We start from the raw sequence: 22779 nt of genomic DNA, 5'->3' as shown, positions 1-22779 counted from the left end.
CAATGTAAAATTGTAAATGTCATCAAGAGGGAAGATACTAAGTCAAAGAAAGCCGTAAGCTCTTTGGTGTTTAACCAATGAATTTTATTGTACCAGATTGATGTTCTGAACCCCTACCCTAAATGTGTTTGTTTTTTTTATCAGAATTTCCCGTGATTATGTAGCTTTGGGCACAAATGTTGTATTCTCTTTCAGTAGTTCCAAATTGTGGCCGTGGTAATTTGTGGTTTTATTTATGGTATCTGTGATTATTTGAAAAATACCAACATATTTTTGTTTGTTTCTCCCTTGTAATCTTTCAGTGCCTATGTATCTCCCTCAGTCTCTATCCACTCCTTTTCATCCAGTCTCTTTCACAACTAATTCAGCAACCCTTGTACCATTTTGGATAAACTGGATAAAGGTCATCTGTGGTGTCCCAGTCAGGAGAAGCAGCCAAAACAGCAAGAGGATGATCAGGACCATGGACAGCAGCACAATGCTTCATTCCCACCCTAATCCCACATTCCCACAAGAGCTTTGTTTTTGTCTATAAATGTTGCCCTAACCCTGAGGTCACAGAGATCAAGAGAGAGAATCTGGAAGGGGAGAACACTGGAGGAAAAGTCAGGGGTGGCCTACATAGCTCTGTACCCACTCTCCCTGCCCCTCACCCACACTTCACCAACCAGAGTAGTTTCTTTCCTGAACTCTTTCAACCCATAACTAATTTCTAACATCTCCCTCTATTACCATGGAAAGTATAGACCATGGAAAGTATAATAAACTTAAGATGGTATCTCATAATTTGTCCAGACTAAATTTCTTCAACATCTTAATGGTTTTAGCTCTGTTTTCAGTTCAAGTGAATGAACAAAGCATAATTCAAATTATTTGACGTATTACCAGGATTAATTAAGGAGGAATGCCTGGACCCCTGAGTCACTGGATCCTATCTAATGCTGCTCACCTAGATGCAACTTTTCCTAATGATTCTGACTCATTCCTTCTTCCTCACACTCATTCTTTAGTGACGCTAGAGGTCAAGTCCTTTATTTTGTAGATGATTAAAGCCCCCAAAAATCATGTCATGAGTTAAACGTCACATGGGAGATTAGTGACACATTTAGGCATGAATTCCTTGTTTTCTGACCCCAGACCCACCACTACTCTAACCTACTCTAGCACATTACTTCTTTTCATGAACATTAATCAGTTATAAGGTGGCTACAAAACACATAGTTTATGGTCACCCTGAAATATATCCAGCTCAACTACCTCTCAGACAAACTTTGCAAACACATGATAGCTTTAACTCTGTTGTTTCTTACTCTTCCATTTTGTACATATTCCTTTGGAAGTAGAACTCTTTAGTATCACATTCTGTCTGTTCTGAAGGAGCAACCTACTCCATCTGCTTGGGCTTAGCAGCTGGATACGGATGAACCATGAACCAGATGTACCCCTGGGACTGGGAGCTCTCATTCAGGTGTCATGAGTCAGAGCACAGTGTGTAAGAGACCCCTCTCTGGGCTCTCTCATTGGATGTGTGCCTTGGCTAATGGTAATCCATAGCAACGTGTGACTGTAGCAATGTGCTCATCTCTACTCTAAAACTGACCTAATAGTCTTCTTGTAAATTTTCCAATTTGGAAAATTCCCAAATGGAGAACTGACAAGACTCGGGTAGGCATGATTTCAGAAATAAAATTTAAGAGCATTGAAAACATAACACAGTCACTTTATTCTTGTTTTGTTTTTAATTCAGTGCAGTGCCCTAGGTATATGGTTTGTTTTCTCATGTGAGACTCATTTTTGTTGTTTTTCTCCTCTCTCATTGAGGGCCATATCTAACCACATCCACCAGACTTCATAAGAATGCTGAGTTGTCATGCAGGAGTTTTACCTCACACTGGGGAGATATTAGTTGATAAGATCCACCTTGTTCAGATTTATTGCTTTAGCATATTTCATGCTAAAAATATTTTTTCTACCATCTGCTAAGATTAGCACTCTAGTGGTATAATAAATTTTCTCACCCTGTTTCTGTGATGTAGTTTGGAACCAACTTTATTCGGCCTAATTGAAAATAGGATAAGATAAATGATGCACTTTGAATTTCTCGCTCAGACATACCATTGTTCATTACTTCAACAGAAGATGAGCACATCTGATTGTAATTTTAGTGGTTCAGTAAAACAAAAGTTCCCATGGCAAAAACACAGCATTAGCTATTGTCATCATCCAGTGGAGTCTTGTAAAAAATACTCAATGTTGTTTTGCCCTCAAATGAAATATTGTTTTTCATTTAAACACAAAACTGGTGGCCATCTTTCCAAAACATATTATGAAAAGAAATATATTTCAGTGGAGATGTGGGACTTGGTATTCATGTACATCTGAGGCTCAAACTTAACACCAAATTTAGAATTTGATATATTCTTGGCTTAGAAGGACATTTGGATTTCCTTCTCTTATTCAGTCTTCTGCTTGGGCTTAAGTTGTTTTGATCGTTTTGAAAGAGAAGAAGAATATGGAAGGTGTTTCTTGTGTGTTATACTGTTATGGACCCCTTTCCTCCAACTTTGATCCTGGACTTGAGCATGAGACTTGCTTTGGCCAAGAGGACATCAATCAATATGATACAAACAGAGGTTTTAAAAGTGTTTTCAGATTGGAACTTGGAATGCAGTTGCCATGATTAGAAGCAGTGGCTAGCCTATTGGAGACAGGTGACCCAGCTGACAGGCAACACCAACCTCTAGAGAAGTGACTGAGGCCATCCCAGATCATCCAGCCTTTGCTGAGCCACCAGACAACTATAGTTATGTGAGTGACCCCTGGTAAGACTAGCAGAAGAACTGTCTAGTTGAGTTTAGTCTAAATTGTTGACCTGCAGAATCATAAAGAAATAAAATTGTTTTTACTTTTTTATTTTTGAATTAATTTTTTCAATTTTTGAAATTGTAGTAAAATACACATAAAATTGTTTTTAATTTTAATCCACAACTTTATGAGGTTGTTTTTTATACATAAATAACTGATAGAATGCGTGAAACATAAATCCTCCTTTACTGCCAATAAACGCAGAACTTTTTTATTAGGATTAAGAATGATGGATAGACTAAAGCCTAGATTAAGGTGAAGTCATGGCTGGATGGAAGTTGCTAACGAGACTATGAGAAATGTACTAGAAGATCAGGATAAGAAAAAATGGGAACCATATTACTTGTTACTGTTATAAGCATTATATACCTTAGTTCCTTGTCTGTAAAATGGGTGTAGTAAGGGTACCTACATGATGAGGACTAAATAATCCATATAAAGCATTCAAACATGGCTTGGTACAGAGTAAACATACAATACATATAAACAGTTATTATCCTGTGTATATAAAATATTAACTTGTGATTGGTTAAGTTGAAGAAAAGTCTGCCTACAGCCATGGTATTAGTGACTCATGAAGTCAAGACACCATAAACATGGGTGATTAGACTTTGTGATTCTAGATTAGTTCACAGGTGATGATGGACTTGTCAAGGCCCAGCTGCAGGGAGCTGTCCGCAGATTGGTCACTGGGCCCTTCCCAAATGTCTCTACTGGAAAGTTAGTTTTAAATCAAGTTAACAAATGCAGCTCACATGAGGTTTTCGAAAGAAACTTTTACTCCCAAATTACCAGTTGGACCTATCTCTATTCCCTTGGACATCAGAAAAGAAAAATAACACATAATGTAACAGAAATACCTCTATACGGTCCTATTTCTCATGTCTGACCACTTCCCCAGTGTAGAAAGAACTATCAAATGACTAATAGTCTGTTATGTAAAATTCTTAAAAATAAATAAAATCCAGATATTTAATCTTTTTCCTCTTAATATTGGCAGTCTGGTTACAAAGAGATGGCAGGAGTCTATCTTTGAGCGTGAATCTCTGAGCATAGGCATATTCAGTGTGTAAAGGAGGCTTCCTCAACATTTCACCAGGAATGATGTATTTATTTGCCATAAGGTGTATTGTGGTCTGAGTGTGAACCATGAATGTGCAGCCCATGTTTAAGAGAGGGAAAATGTTGCCATGATTCTTTGGCCAGAGCCTTGAGTCTCTGTTGAAATGCCTCAATACTTGGTGACTCTCCCCTTCCCTCCCTCCCTCCGTCCCTCCCTTCCTTCCTTCCTTCCTTCACTCCCCCAGAGTCCCTCCCTCTCCCCGCTTCCTCCCCTCTCTTCTTACTTCTTTCTTCGTTTTTTAGCAAGTATGCTTGACTGAGAGAGAAGACGCGTTTGTTTATTAGAACATTATCTTTGTACTGTTTCTGACTTCCTTAGTCATTAGAAAGTGAAAGCAACATCTTTAATCCTTGTATGCCTATTCTTCATTCTCTCTACAATTTGGGTAACCTTCATAGGAGTGAGGTAGAAGACCAAAGTTATTATTTGTTTGTAAGCAGTATATCATGGTAGTCAAGAGACAGGTCTCAGGGTCTGGAAAAACTGGGTTCAAATCCACATACCATACTTCTAGGAGTCTGACATTGGGCAGAATAATTTGTCTCTTTCAGGATCAGTCCCCCACTTACTAAATAAAGTTAATGATTCCCACCTCAAAGGGTGGTTAAGATGATTACATGATTTTGTATATGTAATACAAATGGTACATAAGTAGTGCTCAATAAATGATGGGGACGCTGTTTATCGTTTCATTTAATAGAATATGCTGGACTATGTCATGAAAATGTCTGCACCCACCCACTCTGTCCACCCACCCTACACCACTTATGACCACCTGATGTAACACAGCTGCTCAGGGATGGGGTTAAAGGCCATGTCCACACATAAATGCAGACCTTACTGATGGCTGAGCTCCAACTTGTAGCCACAGTTGCAATCACTCTCACATCCTGATCTCAACTACCAACCGGCCACATCTGCACTTTCAACTTGTGGCTGATTTAAATTGAAGAACAGCAGAAGCAACATTTAGAATCATCATGGCATGTTATAGGGAAAACCCTAGAGATGTTTAGTCCAACCTGCTTATTTTTCAAACTTCTACTGTCCAATACGGTAGCCCCTAGCCACATGTGAGCACCTGGAATGTGGCTAATCTGAATTGAAATGTGCCATGAGTACAAAATATACACTGGTTTTTGAAGACTTAGTACAAAAACAAATTTAAAATAGTGCATAAACAAGTTTGTACAGATGACATGTTGAAATGGTTAAATTTTTAATATATTAAATAAGATATCAAAATTAACTTGCCTTTTTAAAACTATTTTTCAATGTGGCTACTAGAAAATTTTAAATTACATATGCGTGCTTCACATTTGTGGCCCACATGATGTTTTTATCAGGAAGCACTCTTTCAAACAAAGCAAATTAGGCACAGATATGTGGAGTGACTTGCCCAAGATAGCTCAGCTTTCATTGGCAGAACACAGATGTGATTCCAGATTGCGTGGCTTACAGTGATTTCTCTCTCAACATGCAACCTTCTTTGGCTAAGAATTGTTTTTAGACTGTAGAATTTGGTCCCTGATGGTGTCTGGGTCCCTGAAAGCTGAGGTTTCTTTGAAAAACACTGCCAGCACCTCTTCTGTGACGGGCTGTGCTTTTTTTTTTTCCTTTTCTTTTCTTCTTTTTTTTTTTTTGTTATTACTCTGCCTGGGAGACTGTGCTGCTGTCATCCATTTCTTGCGTCAGTTACAGAAATTGGTATTGTATCTAAAACAATTGCTGTTATTAACAGGTTAAGCTGCTGGGATGTTAAAATAAAGACTGACCAGCTTTAGTGCATTTTGTTGTAATCATCTCCCAGATGCCTTGTCGGAAATCAATTCAAGTTCAAAACTGGCTGGAATTGGGAGGTCAAGGCTTTGACAGACTAAATATTTTATCTTCTGCTCATGTCTGGAGCTTTTAAAGATCTGGACTTGGGGCTCTTTTCTCATACCCCATCTGGACAAAGATGATTGGCTTTGCCATTTTGCCCAGGTTAGGACAAGGTTAAAATCAATTATAATCAATTATTAAGAGTCTTCTGTGGCTGCATTGCTTAAAAGGGGATTTTAAAAGTTTCTCAGGTCTGAAACATGCATATCTTAGTTGCTGCTGGAGATGTTGTTATTCCAGAATGTCAAATATAGATGTTATCCGCATCAGGAGTAAATACGCAGAGTTTCTACTTTCTATTTCCTTGATACCTATGTTTCAGGACAATGAAAAAAACCTAAAAAGGCTGAGATAATCATCATTGCTGTACCAAGTTGAAAAATCTTGTTACCTTCTTGTATGCGTTAGACAACTAGAGCTATTTATAATCTGGTCACACTGTCAAATTATTTCCTAGGAATTTATAGAGGGGCTCTCTTCAGTTCTTATGTGATCGTTTGCAGTGTAAATGCACAGGTAAGGGTTGAATCTAAGGTGGATTGAAAGAATCATAGATTTCTAATTCCATAGTAATTTTGAGACAAGCTAGATCCAGCCCTACATTTTACAATAAGGAAACTGAGGCTCAGAGAATTTAAATGAAGACCCCAATTCTTACAGCTATCCAAAGGGAGAATTGTATCTCCTGGTTCCTAAACACATGTGTGGTTCCTAAACATCCAAATGAATCTTTTCCTTTTACACTGTATTTTCATATGCTAAAAACCCTCTTTGTGATGATTTAAGAAAAAACCTATTCATACAGAATGAATATCGTTCTGAACCTTGGACCAAGACATGAACTCAATAAACAGAATATAATTTTAAAGTGTTCTCAAAAGGTCACTTAGCTTTATCCTTCATCTCATTTTCCATGAATGGAAATCCGTTGTATTTTCAGATTTCATCCAGAGCCAGGAGCTAAGGGTTCAAAATACTGCCAGAAAAATATTCCATTTTATTCAGCCTGTTTAAAAGAAGAACTCTAGAGAACATACCAGAATTTCTCCAAAGACATGTCAAATACCAGCCACTGAATGGAGAGTATGGACCACATGCTGAGTTAGTCTAGGACAAGCCCATCATTAGCAGGCACTACCACATATTTTCATAGCAAGCTCCCCGTCCTTGTAAAATACTTTTATAAAAAAAGAAAAACCGGGGCTTCCCTGGTGGCGCAGTGGTTGGGAGTCTGCCTGCCGATGCAGGGGACCACGGGTCCGTGCTCCGGTCCGGGAAGATCCCACATGCCGCGGAGTGGCTGGGCCCGTGAGCCATGGCCGCTGAGCCTGCGCGTCTGGAGCCTGTGCTCCGCAACAGAAGAGGCCACAGCAGTGAGGGGCCTGCGTACCGCAAAAAAAAGAAAAAGAAAAACCTCAATATTCCTAATTTGAGAAAAGGGAACCCATGAAATTTTGGGGGCATACTTTTAAATTTTAATACTTGCTCATCTTTCCACCAGCAAAATGATGACCCTATAGTGTATACTTATTGTCTCTGACCTCAGGTTGGCAGCCAAACCAAGGTACGATATACGTAAAGCTTTTACAAAATTAAAATTATAGGGCCGCAGGCATCATAATTGTGTAGCAATCAGGGAAACACAATGTAATATTAGATAAGGTTACAGCTTGGGCCTAGACAGACCTGGTTTTTTGCCTGGTTCCACCATTACTAGCTGTTTGGCCATAGACACGCTAGTTACCTTCTTTAACTTCACATTTTTTAATGTGGAAAATGAGGATTCTAATTATGCCTACCTCAGGGAGTTGTTTGAAGATTAAATGAGAAAATGTATGTAAAGCATCTGTCACAAAGCTTGGTGTAAAACAAGCTCTCAATAAGTCTGAATTAGAATAATGAAAACAAATAATAATTATTATCATTCATAATAGTAGCAGCGACAGCAGCAGCACAGTAATAATATATATATTCTCTATTTCTAACACTGAGTGATTTTCTTTTGGATCTATGTGTACACATATGGGATACAATTGCTTCAGTGTCTGTTCAGATCAAAAGTTCTGGATGAATTTTTCACCTTTGTTTATTTCACAGCAACATAATTCATCTGGCTGAACCTTTCAAATCTTTCCTGTGTTGAAAGACCACATTGCTCATTTGGTTCATTCTGAGAACAGCTGACTCACCGCCTATGTAGGGACAACCTGATTCTGATATTCCAAGGGCTAATTAATTGGTGGAATTTTTACTCTTTCATTCTGGGTTCAATCTAAGTCTGTAGCACATTGTATTAGAACAAGCTTTCGAAACTTTTGAAACCCAGTGGTTACAGAATATATAAGGGGTATGGAGTCAGTCAGACTAGAGTGTTGCCACTTACTGGCTGCATCTTAGGCAAGTCAGTTCACCTACCTGACTCTCTGGTTTCCTATATATAAAATGGAAAGAATCATGCTTACTTTCTGTTATCATTTTGAGTGTTGAAATTAATATTATACAAGTAAAAAACTTCACGATGCTTGAGGTGGCAAGTGATACTTAAGTGGCAGCTACTATTCTGTGTATTCATGTAGCTCATAAACTATGGGAATTTATTTCAGGGCAGTGAATAAACATTCAGATTATATCCACTCCTGTGTCAGTCCACAAATATTGATTGATTGATTGATAACTGATCTGTGCCAGTCACTGTGCTAGACTTGGGGCCAGGGAGGATGGCAAGCAACAGAGAAAGCATTAAAGAATGAATGGTGGGCTATATGGAGTACAATCTCTAAAAATATCAAATCACTATGTTGTACACCTGAAGCTAATACGAGATTGTATGTCAACTATACACCAAGAAAAAAAAGAAAAAAAATGAGTGAATGGTGGGCATGGGGGGTGGTGAGAGGGAATAAATAAACAAGTGGTTTCAGTAAATTACATTATAGTTTCACTGCCCACCAATTCTTTTGGGGGTTAGTAGCTGATTTGGCTTGTCTCACCATAGCTATCAGCACAGAAGACCAAACTTTGGAACCTGTGGGTATACACGTCCTTTGCTTTGAAGTTGTGCAGGCCTTTGCCCTCTGTTTACATATCTCCTCCATCCAAACACCTCAAGCACTTAAAATTGGCTCAAGAACTGAGTGTGTAACTTACCAGCTGAGAAGAGAAACTGAAAATGTACTCCACCTGCAAGAGTGTTGACATGGCAACAGAGAAAGAAGCTGGAGAAAACTCTTCTCTATTTCCAAAGGTGCCCTGTGATGTCTTGTCCTCTATTTTCCCTGGCCTGGGTATAGTTTCTGCTTAATTGGTTTTGCATCTGATAAGATGAACACTGAGCATTTGCAGTGTTTGTCGTCTGTTGCCAATGACAAGCTACCGATCACCCGCGGGACCTGCCATGGCCGCATTCAGCACCAGCCTTCACTTACTCTGTTTGGGTCTACTGGCTTAGTACCAGGTGTGGAAGCAGAGGAAGGAGTGGTGGAGAATGAATAACCCTGTTGAGTTTTCTTGGAGTAGAAAGTGTTTCGAAGGAATGAGTTCTCCAGAAGACCCCTATTTCCTTTACCTTTGTGAAAGAAATGCCCTATGTTTTAAATAATGATTCATGTGGTATGCACCATATCCAAAGAGTAAATGCAGAGATGAAAGCTTCTATTTATTCTGTACAGTGAAAATAGAAATCTGGAAACAGCATCTGCTTCTCATTTAAATGTATTTTTTCCTAATTATTTAGATATATAGAGGCATCAAGCCAGGTTTCAATCAACAACTAAAGTCTTATGTGATCTAAACAAAACCTCACTCTTGGAGCCACCGGTCATAACACTTAAAATGGTTTAAAGACTTCAACCTGGCTTTTAATATAGAGGAGTTGTAAAGTCTGAGCATGACGAATATTGTTTTTAAAATCAAGTACGAAAATGTGGAGAAATGTTGGTAGAATTATATTTCCTAATACCTAAAAGTACCAGGTAATTTAACCTTGGTTCTGAGTCATCTTACCTTTTGAAGGATAAACCTTGGAAAAGTGACCTATGTCTTTTATTTTTAATGGGCAAGAATAAAGACGCTTTGGTGTCTTTGGATGATTGGATTATATGGATTAGTTATTAGAAGTACAGGCAAGAATGCCGTGCCTCAAATATGAACTGATATAATTATGGCTCCCTCAGTTCCATGACTCACAAATGGAAGCATCTACAATAAAGAAACTTTACTGTTGGAGGAGGAGCTTCAAGATGGCGGAAGACTAAGACGCGGAGATCACCTTCCTCTCCACAAATACATCAGAAATACATCAGAAATACATCTACATGTGGAACAACTGCTACAGAACACCTACTGAACGCTGGCAGAAGACCTCATACCTCCCAAAAGGCAAGAAACTCCCCACGTACCTGGGTAGGGCAAAAGAAAAAAGAATAAACAGAGACAAAAGAATAGAGACGGGACCTGCACCAGTGGGAGGGAGCTGTGAAGGAGGAAAGGCTTCCACACACTAGAAGCTCCTTTGCGGGCGGAGACTGCGGGTGGCGGAGGGGGGAAGCTTCGGAGCCGGGGAGGAGAGTGCAGTCACAGGGGTGAGGAGGTCAAAGCGGAGAGATTCCCGCACAGAGGATCGGTGCCGCACTCACCAGCCCAAGAGGCTTGTCTGCTCACCCACCGGGGCGGGCGGGGCTGCAAGCTGAGGCTCGGGCTTCAGTTGGAGCGCAGGGAGAAGACTGGGGTTGGCGGCATGAACACAGCCTGAAGGGGGCTAGTGCACCACGGCTAGCCAGGAGGGAGTCCGGAAAAATGTCTGGAGCTGCCGAAGAGGGAAGAGACGTTTTCTTCCCCCTTTGCTCCTGGTGCGCGAGGAGACGGGATTAAGAGCGCCGCTTAAAGGAGCTCCAGAGATGGGCGCGAGCCACGGCTATCAACGTGGACCCCAGAGACGGGCATGAGACGCTAAGGCTGCTGCTGCCACCACCAAGAAGCCTGTGTGCAAGCACAGGTCACTATCCACACCCCCATTCCGGGGAGCCTGTGCAGCCCGCCACTGCCAGGGTCCCGTGAACCAGGGACAACTTCCCCAGGAGAACGCACGGCACGCTTCAGGCTGGTGCAACGTCACAGTGGCCTCTGCCGCCGCAGGCTTGCGCTGCATCCGTACCCCTCCCTCCCCCCGGCCAGGGTGAGCCAGAGCCCCTGAATCAGCTGCTACATTAACCCTGTCCTGTCTGAGCGAAGAACAAACGCCCTCAGGTGACATACACGCAGAGGCGTGTAGCAGAATAACTGAGGCAGAAGAACAGATAATTGACCTGGAAGATAAAATAGTGGAAATAATTACTGCAGAGCAGGATAAAGAAAAACGAATGAAAAGAATTGAGGACACGGCTTCCCTGTTGGCACATTGGTTGAGAGTCTGCCTGCCAATGCAGGGGACACGGGTTTGTGCCCCAGTCTGGGAAGATCCCACATGCCATGGAGTGGCTAGGCCCATGAGCCATGGCCGCTGAGCCTGCACGTCCAGAGCCTGTGCTCCACAATGGGAGAGGCCACAACAGTGAGAGGCCTGCGTACCACACACAAAAAAAGAATTGAGGACAGTCTCAGAGACCTCTGGGACAACATTAAATGCACCAACATACAGATTATAGGGGTCCCAGATGAAGAAGACAAAAAGAAAGGGACTGAGAAAATATTTTAAGAGGTTATAGTTGAAAACTTCCCTAATATGGGAAAGGAAATAGTTAATCGACTAAGTCCAGGAAGCAAAGTGAGTCCCATACACAATAAATCCAAGGAGAAACACGCCAAGACACATATGAATCAAACTATCAAAAATTAAATACAAAGAACAAACATTAAAAGCAGCAAGGGAAAAACAACAAATAACAGATAAGGGAATCCCCATAAGGTTAACAGCTGATATTTCAGCAGAAACTCTGCAAGCCAGAAGGGAGTGGCAGGACATATTTAAAGTGATGAAAGGGAAAAACCTACAACCAAGATTACTCTACCCAGCAAGGATCTCATTCAGATTCGATGGAGAAATTAAAACCTTTACAGACAAGGAAAAGCTAAGAGAAATCAGCACCACAAAACCAGCTTTACAACAAATGCTGAAGGAACTTCTCTAGGCAAGAAACACAAGAGAAGGAAAAGACCTACAATAATAAACCCAAAACAATTAAGAAAATGGGAATAGGAACATACATATTGATAATTACCTTAAATGTAAATGGATTAAATGCTCCAAACAAAAGATATAGATTGGCTGAATGGATACAAAAACAAGACCCGTATATATGCTGTCTACAAGAGACCCCATTCAGACCTAGGGACACATACACACTGAAAGTAAGGGGATGGAAAAAGATATTCCATGCAAATGGAAATCAGAAGAAAGCTGGAGTAGCAATTCTCATATCAGACAAAATAGACTTTAAAACAAAGACTAGTACAAGAGACAAAGAAGAACACTACAGAATGATCAAAGGACCAATCCAAGAAGAAGATATAACAATAGTAAATATTTATGCACCCAACATAGGAGCACATCAATACATAAGGCAAGTGCTAACAGCCATAAAAGGGGAAATCGACAGTAACACAATCATAGTAGGGGACTTTTAACACCCCACTCTCACCAATGGACAGATCATCCAAAATGAAAATAAATAAGGAAACACAAGCTTTAAATGATACATTAAAGAAGATGGACTTAATTGATATTTACAGATCATTCCATCCAAAAACAAAAGAATACACATTCTTCCCAAGTCCTCATGGAACATTCTCCAGGATAGATCATATGTTGGGTCACAAATCAAGCGTTGGTAAATTTAAGAAAATTGAAATCATATCAGGTATCTTTTCTGACCACAATGCTATGAGACTAGGTATCAATTACAGGAAAAAATCTGTAAAAAAATACAAACACGTGGAGGCTAAACAAGACACTACTTAATAACCAAGAGATCACTGAAGAAATCGAAGAGGAAATAAAAAAATACCTAGAAACAAATGACAATGAAAACACAACGACCCAAAACCTATGGGATGCAGCAAAAGCAGTCCTAAGAGGGAAGTTTATAGCAATACAATCCTACCTTAAGAAACATCTCAAATAAACAACCTAACCTTGCACCTAAAGCAATTAGAGAAAGAAGAACAAAAAACCCCCAAAGTTAGCAGAAGGAAAGAAATCATAAAGATCAGATCAGAAATAAATGAAAAAGAAATGAAGGAAATGATAGCAAAGATCAATAAAACTAAAAGCTTGTTCTTTGAGAAGATAAACAAATTGATAAACCATTAGCCAGACTTACCAAGAAAAAAAGGGAGAAGACTCAAATCAATAGAATTAGAAATGAAAAAGGAGAAGTAACAACTGACACTGCAGAAATACAAAGGATCATGAGAGATTACTACAGGCAACTCTATGCCAATAAAATGGACAACCTGGAAGAAATGGAAAAATTCTTAGAAATGCACAATCTGCTGAGACTGAACCAGGAAGAAATAGAAAATATGAACAGACCAATCACAAGCACTGAAACTGAAACTGTGATTAAAAATCTTCCAACAAACAAAAACCCAGGACCAGATGGCTTCACAGGCGAATTCTATCAAACATTTAGAGAAGAGCTAACAGCTATCCTTCTCAAACTCTTCCAAAATATAGCAGAGGGAGGAACACTCCCAAACTAATTCTACGAGGCCACCATCACTCTGATACCAAAACCAGACAAGGATGTCACAAAGAAAGAAAACTACAGGCCAATTTCACTGATGAACATAGATGCAAAAATCCTCAACAAAATACTAGCAAACGGAATCCAACAGCACATTAAAAGGATCATACACCATGATCAAGTGGGGCTTATCCCAGGAATGCAAGGATTCTTCCATATACGCAAATCAATCAACGTGATACACCATATTAACAAATTGAAGGAGAAAACCCATATGATCTTCCCAGTAGATGCAGAGAAAGCTTTTGAGAAAATTCAACACTCATTTATGATAAAAAACCCTCCAGAAAGTAGGCATAGAGGGAACTTTTCTCAACACAATTAAGACCATATATAATAAACCTACAGCCAACATCGTCCTCAATGGTGAAAAACTGAAACCATTTCCACTAAGATTAGGAACAAGACAAGGTTGCCCACCCTCACTACTATTATTCAACATAGTTTTGGAAGTTTTAGCCACAGCAATCAGAGAAGAAAAAGAAATAAAAGGGATTCAAATTGGAAAAGAAGAAATAAAGCTGTCACTGTTTGCAGATGACATGATACTATACATAGAGAATCCTAAAGATGCTACCAGAAAACTTCTAGAGCTAATCAATGAATTTGGTAAAGTAGCAGGATACAAAATTAATGCACAGAAATCTCTGGCATTCCTATACACTAATGATGAAAGATCTGAAAGTGAAATTCAGAAAACACTCCCATTTACCATTGCAACAAAAAGAATAAAATATCTAGGAATAAACCTACCTAAGGAGACAAAAGACATATATGCAGAAAATTATAAGACAATGATGAAAGAAATTAAAGATGATAGAAATAGATGGAGAGATATACCATGTTCTTGGATTGGAAGAATCAACATTGTTAAAATGACCCTTATACCTAAAGCAATCTACAGATTCAATGCAATCCCTAACAAACTACCAATGGCATCCCACATGCCGTGGAGTGGCTAGGCCCATGAGCCATGGCCGCTGAGCCTGCGCGTCGGAGCCTGTGCTAGAACAAAAAATTTCACAATTTGTATGGAAACACAAAAGACCTCGATTAGCCAAAGCAATCTTGAGAAAGAAAAATGGAGCTGGAGGAATCAGGCTCTCTGACTTCAGACTATACTACAAAGCTACAGTAATCAAGACAGTATGGTACTGGCACAGAAACCGAAATATATATCAGTGGAACAGGATAGAAAGCCCAGAGATAAACCCACGCCCATATGGTCACCTTATCTTTGATAAAGGAGGCAATAATATACAGTGGAGAAAAGACAGCCTTTTCAATAAGTGGTGCTGGGAAAACTGGACAGGTACATTTAAAAGAATGAAATTAGAACACTCCCTAACACCATACACAAAAGTAAACTCAAACTGGATTAAAGACCTAAGTGTAAGGCCGGACACCATCAAACTGTTCGAGGGAAACATTGGCAGAACACTCTATGACATAAATCACAGAAAGATCCTTTTTGACCCACCTCCTAGAGAAATGGACATAAAAACAAAAATAAACAAATGGGACCTAATGAAACTTAAAAGCTTTTGTACAGCGAAGGAATCCATAATCAAGACGTTTAGACAACCCTCAGAATGGGAGAATATATTTGCAAATGAAACAACTGACAAAGGATTTATCTCCAAAATTTGCAAGCAGCTTATGCAGCTCAATATCAAAAAAACAAACAACCGAATCCAAAAATGGGCAGAAGACCTAAATAGACATTTCTCTAAAGAAGATATACAGATTGCCAAAAGACACATGAAAGAATGCTCAACATCCTTAATCATTAGAGAAATGCAAATCAAAACCACAATGAAATATCATCTCACACCGGTCAGAATGGCCATCATCAAAAAATTTACAAACAATAAATGCTGGAGAGGGTGTGGAGAAAAGGGAACCCTCTTGCACTGTTGGTGGGAATGTAAGTTGATATAGCCACTATGGAGAACAGTATGGAGGTTCCTTAAAAAACTAAAAATAGAACTACCACACGACCCAGTAGTCCTACTACTGGGCATATACCCTGAGAAAATCATAATTCAAAAAGAGTCATGTACCAAAATGTTCATTGCAGCTCTATTTACAATAGGCAGGACATGGTAACAACCTAAGTGGCCATCAACTGATGAATGGATAAAGAAGATGTGGCGCATATATACAATGGAATATTAGCCATAAAAAGGAACGAAACTGAGTTATTTGTAGTGAGGTGGATGGACCTAGAGACTGTCATACAGAGTGAAGTAAGTCAGAAAGTGAAAAGCAAATACCGTATGCTACCACATATATATGGAATCAAAAAAAAAAAAGTGGTCATGAAGAACCTAGTGGCAAGACGGGAACAAAGATGCAGACCTACTAGAGAATGGACTTGAGGATACAGGCAGGGGGAAGAGTAAGCTGGGACAAAGTGAGAGAGTGGCATGGACATATATACACTACCAAACGTAAAATAGATAGCTAGTGGGAATCAGCTGCATAGCACAGGGAGATCAGCTTGGTGCTTTGTGACAACCTAGAGGGGTGGGATGGGGAGGGTGGGAGGGAGGGAAATGCAAGAGGGAAGAGATATGGAGACATATGTATATGTTTAACTGATTCACTTTGTTATAAAGCAGAAACTAACACAGCATTGTAAAGCAATTATACTCCAATAAAGATGTTAAAAGAAAAAAAGCAAAAACTTGTGCCTTATAACAAAAAAATAAGAAACTTTGGATTTTCAGAAGCTCTGTAGCTATTCACAGTTACACACAGGTGAATAGATACATTGTAACTTAGGAGAGGATGGAATTAGACATTTTAAGGAAAAGGGCCCTTAGAACGAATAAGTTCCCTCAACAGTGGATGTGGATGTGGGAGGCCAGACAGTGTGGTCTGTGTCTAGGTGCTGGACAGGTTCCTGCTGCATAAATGACCGCACAGCCAAAATGAAGATGGAAGCAGAGGGCTGAATGAAGAACGAGAGGGTTGGCCCTGATGACTGTAGAAATGGTGTTTGCAAGGCAATGTTAGAAAATGAAGCTATCCTTAATTCTGTTAACCCCTTCCTCCGGGACGACAAGGCTTCTAGGTGCTCCTCCGAACAGCTTTGACCCAGTCTAACTTTTAAGAGGCATTAATCTCCTGTCTCCTGAAACTGTGGGTAATGAGTCAAATCCATTTCACCTGCCTTCACTAATCAAGGTCATTTTAAGACTTGCATGTCCTCCAAGGAGCACGTAGCATAAACAAGATGTTTGCCTGAGTTGCTTTCCAGGAACTTGAAGTCTAGTTCCGGCTGAGCTGGTTAAGACTGGATAGGACCACCGGCCCTCCAACTGGGGACGTACAACTGTCCCCATGGTGACCTTTCAAAAATGCCACCCTCAGACTGTGCCAAGCACCTCCATTTTTGAACGTGCCAAGGCCTGTAGCTTAGTTACACCTGCACAGAATGAAGATCACGGCACCTTTTTCCAATCACCTCTCCCCACGTTCCCCACGCTCCCCACGCTCCCCACGCCTCGGACTGCACTGCTTCTTTATTCTTTATCCCGTAAATAACCTGGGCCCCTTGCCTTTGGGAGTCTGAGACTCGTTCTGCTGTGTCCTTGCTTAGCTGCCTTGCAAATAAACCCTCTCTTTGCTGCAAACCTCGGCATCTCAGTGTTTTGGCTTGCTGCGCGTTGGGCAGAAGGAACCTGGTTCAGTAGCACTCCCCAAACCAAATTCCAGCTGAGTAGGACTAGAGGCTGAAAAGATGTTGACTTTGAGAAAATTGTATTTTCTGTTGCTTTTCAGATAATTTTCAGTATGTTCTATGGATGTAAGTAAATTGAAAATTTTTTCAAAAAAATTCTTTCTACCTGTCTCTGGCTTTCCCACCATACCTATTTCAGTCTTGTTTTACTCACTCTCCAATCTACTGCACTCATGACCCCCTCTAATATATGATAATTGAATTTAGGGCAGAAGTTTGCATTTTTATTTTTTTATGATTTATAACCTGCCTAATTTCAAAAAGGATTTGAGGCAGCAAGAGAAAATGGCACTGGGAGTTTCACTGATATTTTTACTCTGCATTTGGCCCATATTCTTTTAGACTGCATACATTTCCATAACTCTGAGCAAGGATCATATTTGGATGACCTTTTGTCCAGGATAGAATTCACAGAATTGCAGGAGGTGGAAAATGAATTCCTCGGTATTTACAAAATCACCGGAGGATTACAAAATTCGTCTGAATGAATTAAATATTCTGCCCAGTTTTCGTAATAGTTCTACTGATTATATTGTTTTGTACTTAAAAATATGTTTCCTGTTCTGGGGAGGAGAGAAGGAAGGGGCTGAGAAGATTTAAAGTACCTTTTGGATTGCTGTGTGACTTTGGGCAAGTCACTGACCACTCTGAGCTCTAAATGCTACATCTGTTAAATGGGGATAATAAACCAACAGTGTTGTTTTTGTAGGGTTGTTGTGAGGATCAAATGAGATAGTGTACATGCAAGAGCTTAGTAAACAATAAGCCACTATGTATTATGCAGTCAGTGTGGGTGAATGCTTCATTTACTTCAATCTCAGCTTCATATGGTGAGAGAGACCAGGCCCTAGCTCTCAGGGATGCTCTATGAAAAGTGCCTCATTGTGTTTGGGCTTTATTTACTGAATGCATTTGAATGAGGGATCATTCTAAGAGCAGAGAGTCATTCAATTTGATTTCACAATGGTGTTATGGGTGAGGCTGGAAACTACATTCTCAAATGCATTATCCAGAACACAGGAAACAAAACCACTTTTTAAAAGTGACTCATTTTTAATATCTCATAGTAGTTTTGAAATACTTCATTCATTCATTTTTATAGCAAATTCTTAATTGAGAATGTCATAAACCGCTTTGCAGAGAGAGGCAATCACCAATCACGACCTGGGAAATTAACTGGAGTAATTTACAAATAGCCTTTTGTCTGGCTGGAAGTTTAGCTTTTACATGATTTGCCTTTAGGTTATCTTAGGAACACTTGCTCCCTTTTCCCCACCCCGCTGGCAGTATGGATTTTGGGTGCCCAATATATGCTGAAGATGAAAAATAGTTTCCCATATGTTGCTTTCTCCTGGTCTGCACTACATACTCTTGCTGATCCTTTTATTCTCAAAAACAAACACTGATCACTTTCACCATTCTTTAAGACCCTTCATCTTCTCACCTCATCTGTCTACTGACTGTCCAACTTTCTTTCTCGGCCGGCCATACAAATTGGTTGTGAATGAATGAACTTCAGGCCCACGTCCAGCCTTTCTCCATGAATCCACCCTTGACCCAAGTCCAGGGTGACCTCCTTCTTGATTTCTTACAACTTATATTCTCCATAATTTAGCATTTTAGAAAATACATTATTTTCCCCTTGCTTTTAAAAATATCTTGTTCCACCTTCTCACCCCAACTGCATTACAAGTTATGTGAAGAGTGCAGCCTTCTAAATCAAAATCTGTATTTTTAACAGAATCCTCAGGTGATTTGTAAGCCCCTTAAAATTTTTGAACTCTAATTCACCTTTGGAAGAGATGAGAAAGTTCAGATTCGGAGTTAGTACAGAGCTAAGGCCAGAATCTCAGCTCCCTGACTGCAAGTTCACTGTTTCCTTCTATACTCGGGGCTGCCTCAGTAGCTCCCTAATTCGTCGCATGGGAGTCAGTAGCTATGGTCCAGACTGTCCCCTCCAGGTGTGGCCTTGTCTTGCCTCACTTCGCTGGTTGATGTCCGGTGGTCTAGAAAAGTAGACTTCAAGGTTAGAGAATGACTTTCTAGTTCACCCCCATTCCTCTTGTGTGGGAAGCCATTTGGCTTATCCTATATGGCATAAAGCCTCCTAAATAAGAATGAACTCTTGATGAGGCCAGAACACTTCTTTCTGTCATTAACATTTGTCAGTATCTCTGATGGGAATTTTGACATCTGACCTTCTTTCCCCCGACTCGCAGCTCACGATTGTATAGTACATCTCCACTCACACAAGGAAGATGGGAAAGGCTGAGCCAAACCCTGTTAACAAAACAGTCCCCTGAAGGGCAATAATATTGCTCAGTGGTAATATTATCCCTATGCATTTTATCTTGTACATGAAATCTGGGCTAATTATCATTTTCTCATACAGTACATTTTAGACCATTGTGTTTTTGTGTCCCTGCCTAGTTCATTAAGCAGGGTTTTACAGCTCCTCCAGTAACAGGATTGCTATTGACACTTTCATTAGACCCATAATTCAAATGCTTGTCTGCCTTCCAAATGGAAGCCTCTCAGTCCAGAACCACAATCTGGCCACCAACCGTATGTTGGCTTTTAGAACTGTCATAAACTCATCATCACATTGAAGTTCTTGAAGGGTCAAAATCTGCTTTCTTGGTGAACTGTCTCCATCCAACAGTCAATGTGTTCTCCAAGAATAGTCAGCCAAACCTCTGTTGCTCTCTGAAAGCTCCTCCAGGCAGTTCTCTGTATACTGTGACTGTAACACAAGTAATTATTGCCTGTATTTAAATATTAATTGCTTGCTTCATTCATTCATTGTTTTATTTCACCATTTAAGACCAATATACTCAATATTATGGCAGATGCTGTAATGATTTAAAGATGTATAAGGTGGTCTCTGTCTTGGAGTATCTTATAGTCCAATAGATGTATATATAAATCATTATACGATTAAGTGGAATGTGGAAATTTTCACCACTAGATCGCTAGCAATTGGGATGGCTATAATTGTAGATAGCTGTGCTACCTAATGGCTGTTATCAACACTGTTTTCTTATCAATGGTTCAAATGGAAATAACCTCAACTGGCCTAAGTAGAACTGCATATGTGTATGGAATACACCACAGAATATAACTTGGGACTAGATGAAGTGGGAGTCCCCAGAAATGATTCGATGGAATTTAGACAGTGTAAGGCTGGAACAGAGACAGCCATTGCACTAGCAATCATGAAAAATAGTCTTTGCATTTTTAGTAGTGTTCTGATTTTTCTCTCTGACAAGGTTCAAGAAAAGATTATTTTTTTAATTTTATTATTTATTTATTTATTTATTTATTTATTTATTTATTTATTTATTTATTTATTGGGGTATAGTTGTTTTACAATGTTGTGTTAGTTTCTACTGTGCAGCGAAGTGGAGTTCCCCGTGCTATACAACAGGTTCTTATTTGTTATCTATTTTATACATATTAGTGTATGTATGTCAATCCCAATCTCCCAGTTCATCCCACCTCCACCCCACCCCCTGCCTCCGCTTTCCTCAAGAAAAGACTTAATGCAAATATTTGATTTAATTTACAATAAAGGTTTTAAGGAGTGCTTACTAGACAACAAAAATTTCTGCTTTTAATTTTTGAGGAAGTATCTGTCTTGGACCTTCATGAAGAAGTAGGAAATCTGAACAGACCTATGTAGCTTGTAGTGTGCAATTGAGGCTTTCAGTTGATTCCAGCTATTTAATTGAACATGCAATTGTAGACCATCTATTTCAGTGTACAGTTAATTGTGTTTGATTTAAAAGGCTGCTAATTGGGTGCTTTGCTTTTGCTTCCTGGCCAATCAAATCACATGGAAAAAATTATCTTGGGGTAGTTTTCACCATCCTGATATCTTTGCCTGTAAGAAAAAAGAGAGGAAGAAATAGACAAAAGTATAGTCTTTTCTTCAAGTCGTTTATTCAAGTACATGTCTTCAAGTCCTTTCTTGGTTTACTTAGCTTTACTGAGCACATACATCAGATTACTTACCTCATTTGGTTTCTTCCAACCAAACTCATAGCTGGATTCCTGAAACAGAAAGTTCCTTTGATGGAATGGACTCAGACCATTAAGCAGAAGAGTGCAAAGGTGGACCATATTGGTGATTGGGTTAACATGGCTTCATTTTGCAGAAATACTGCTGTGATGTTGGAAAATGACTTCAGTGTTTTTCCCAGCGAATTTCACTCTGCTGTGTGTACCTTCGTAAACATGTCCAATCATGTGATGGAGGTCAGTGATAATGTAGGGTTTAGAAATTGTTGGTTGGAAATCACACTCACTTAAATATCTGAATCTGTCCATCAGCCATGCCATAGCTTATTCCATGCCTGTGCAGAAGAGTGATTTGCAATCTCCTTGCTTTTCATTTCAAGTAGCATCACTCATTGTAAGCCAGATATTCAGGCCTCTTCAGAAGCCTCCAGGGTGAAGGACAAGAAAGAAGAAGCTTATCGAATCTTTCACAACTGTGGCCAGCTACATTGACTACATCAAACTTGTTACATCTTTCTCTGGTATTTTATTTTAAAATCGCACATTCTTCTTTTCACGTGACAACTAATAGGAATTTTGCCACATAATTTCACAATCCCAATGGCTCTTTTGTGGTTCTATACATTGAATTGATCTGTCCATCTTGAAAGGCGGGCCAGAATGACTTGGGTTGGAGGAGAGGACATAATGTTGATTTTTTAGGTCTTTCCCCTTTGAGTTATCTTCTCTCATCTTCTATAAGCTCAGGTTGCAATTAAATTCTGTTTTTTTTTTTTTTCTTTTTTTACTCCCAGGAACTTACCAATTTGGGCTCCTTCCAGACCTGAAAACTGATTACACATATGAAACAGATTTCACTACTGGACTGGAACTCCACATAAAAAAGAAGAAGATCCTCAAAATAATTGAAAAGGGTCCTCACCAAAGAACAGATGCGATGTGACTGGCAGGATATGAAGGAGGTAAGAGGTAAATTTCTAATGAAAACATGTTTGCTGTGTGGTCAGGTAAATAGAAAACATGCTTCCAGGCTAAAGGTAGTGTTCTTCCTCAGCTAAGGGTCAGGGCAGGGAGTACCATTTCTAATTAGAAAAACAATGGATGACCCAGTCTCTTTTTCCTCTGGGTCTGTCGGTCTAGCTATTAATTATAGAAACATTGCAGAATGCTAGATTCTTTCTAAAGACATCATTTGGGGAGAGGAGTGTGCTTAATAAAGGAAATATCCTCCATAAAAGCAGTCCCGGGAACATTTGCCAATTTCTTGTGCTTCAGAAACCATGGAGTGCTATCTTGAAAACCTATATCTGGGATGACATGGGGTCAAATCAGGGGCAAAGGGTGCTAAAGCTCTTAATCCCTGTGTAATCTAGATGTTGGAAAAGAAAGAAAGGAAG

At 39.7% G+C, this 22779-nt stretch overlaps 1 long non-coding RNA gene across 3 annotated transcripts in view; it reads left to right on the top strand.

Moving 5' to 3' along the window:
* The window catches only part of LOC137205657 (uncharacterized), a 587325-nt gene that overhangs the window by 375544 nt on the left and 189002 nt on the right, over positions 1–22779 (top strand). For all 3 annotated transcript variants that reach the window (XR_010934242.1, XR_010934241.1, XR_010934240.1), the window contains exon 4: positions 22177–22344. This is a non-coding gene — a long non-coding RNA (uncharacterized lncRNA). The remainder of the gene's footprint in view (positions 1–22176; positions 22345–22779) is intronic.

This window comes from Pseudorca crassidens, chromosome 14, assembly GCF_039906515.1.
Source record: "Pseudorca crassidens isolate mPseCra1 chromosome 14, mPseCra1.hap1, whole genome shotgun sequence".
Classification (NCBI taxonomy): domain Eukaryota; kingdom Metazoa; phylum Chordata; class Mammalia; order Artiodactyla; family Delphinidae; genus Pseudorca; species Pseudorca crassidens.
The sequence above is the reverse complement of the archived record's forward strand: the minus strand, read 5'-3'. Positions and strand labels throughout refer to the sequence as shown.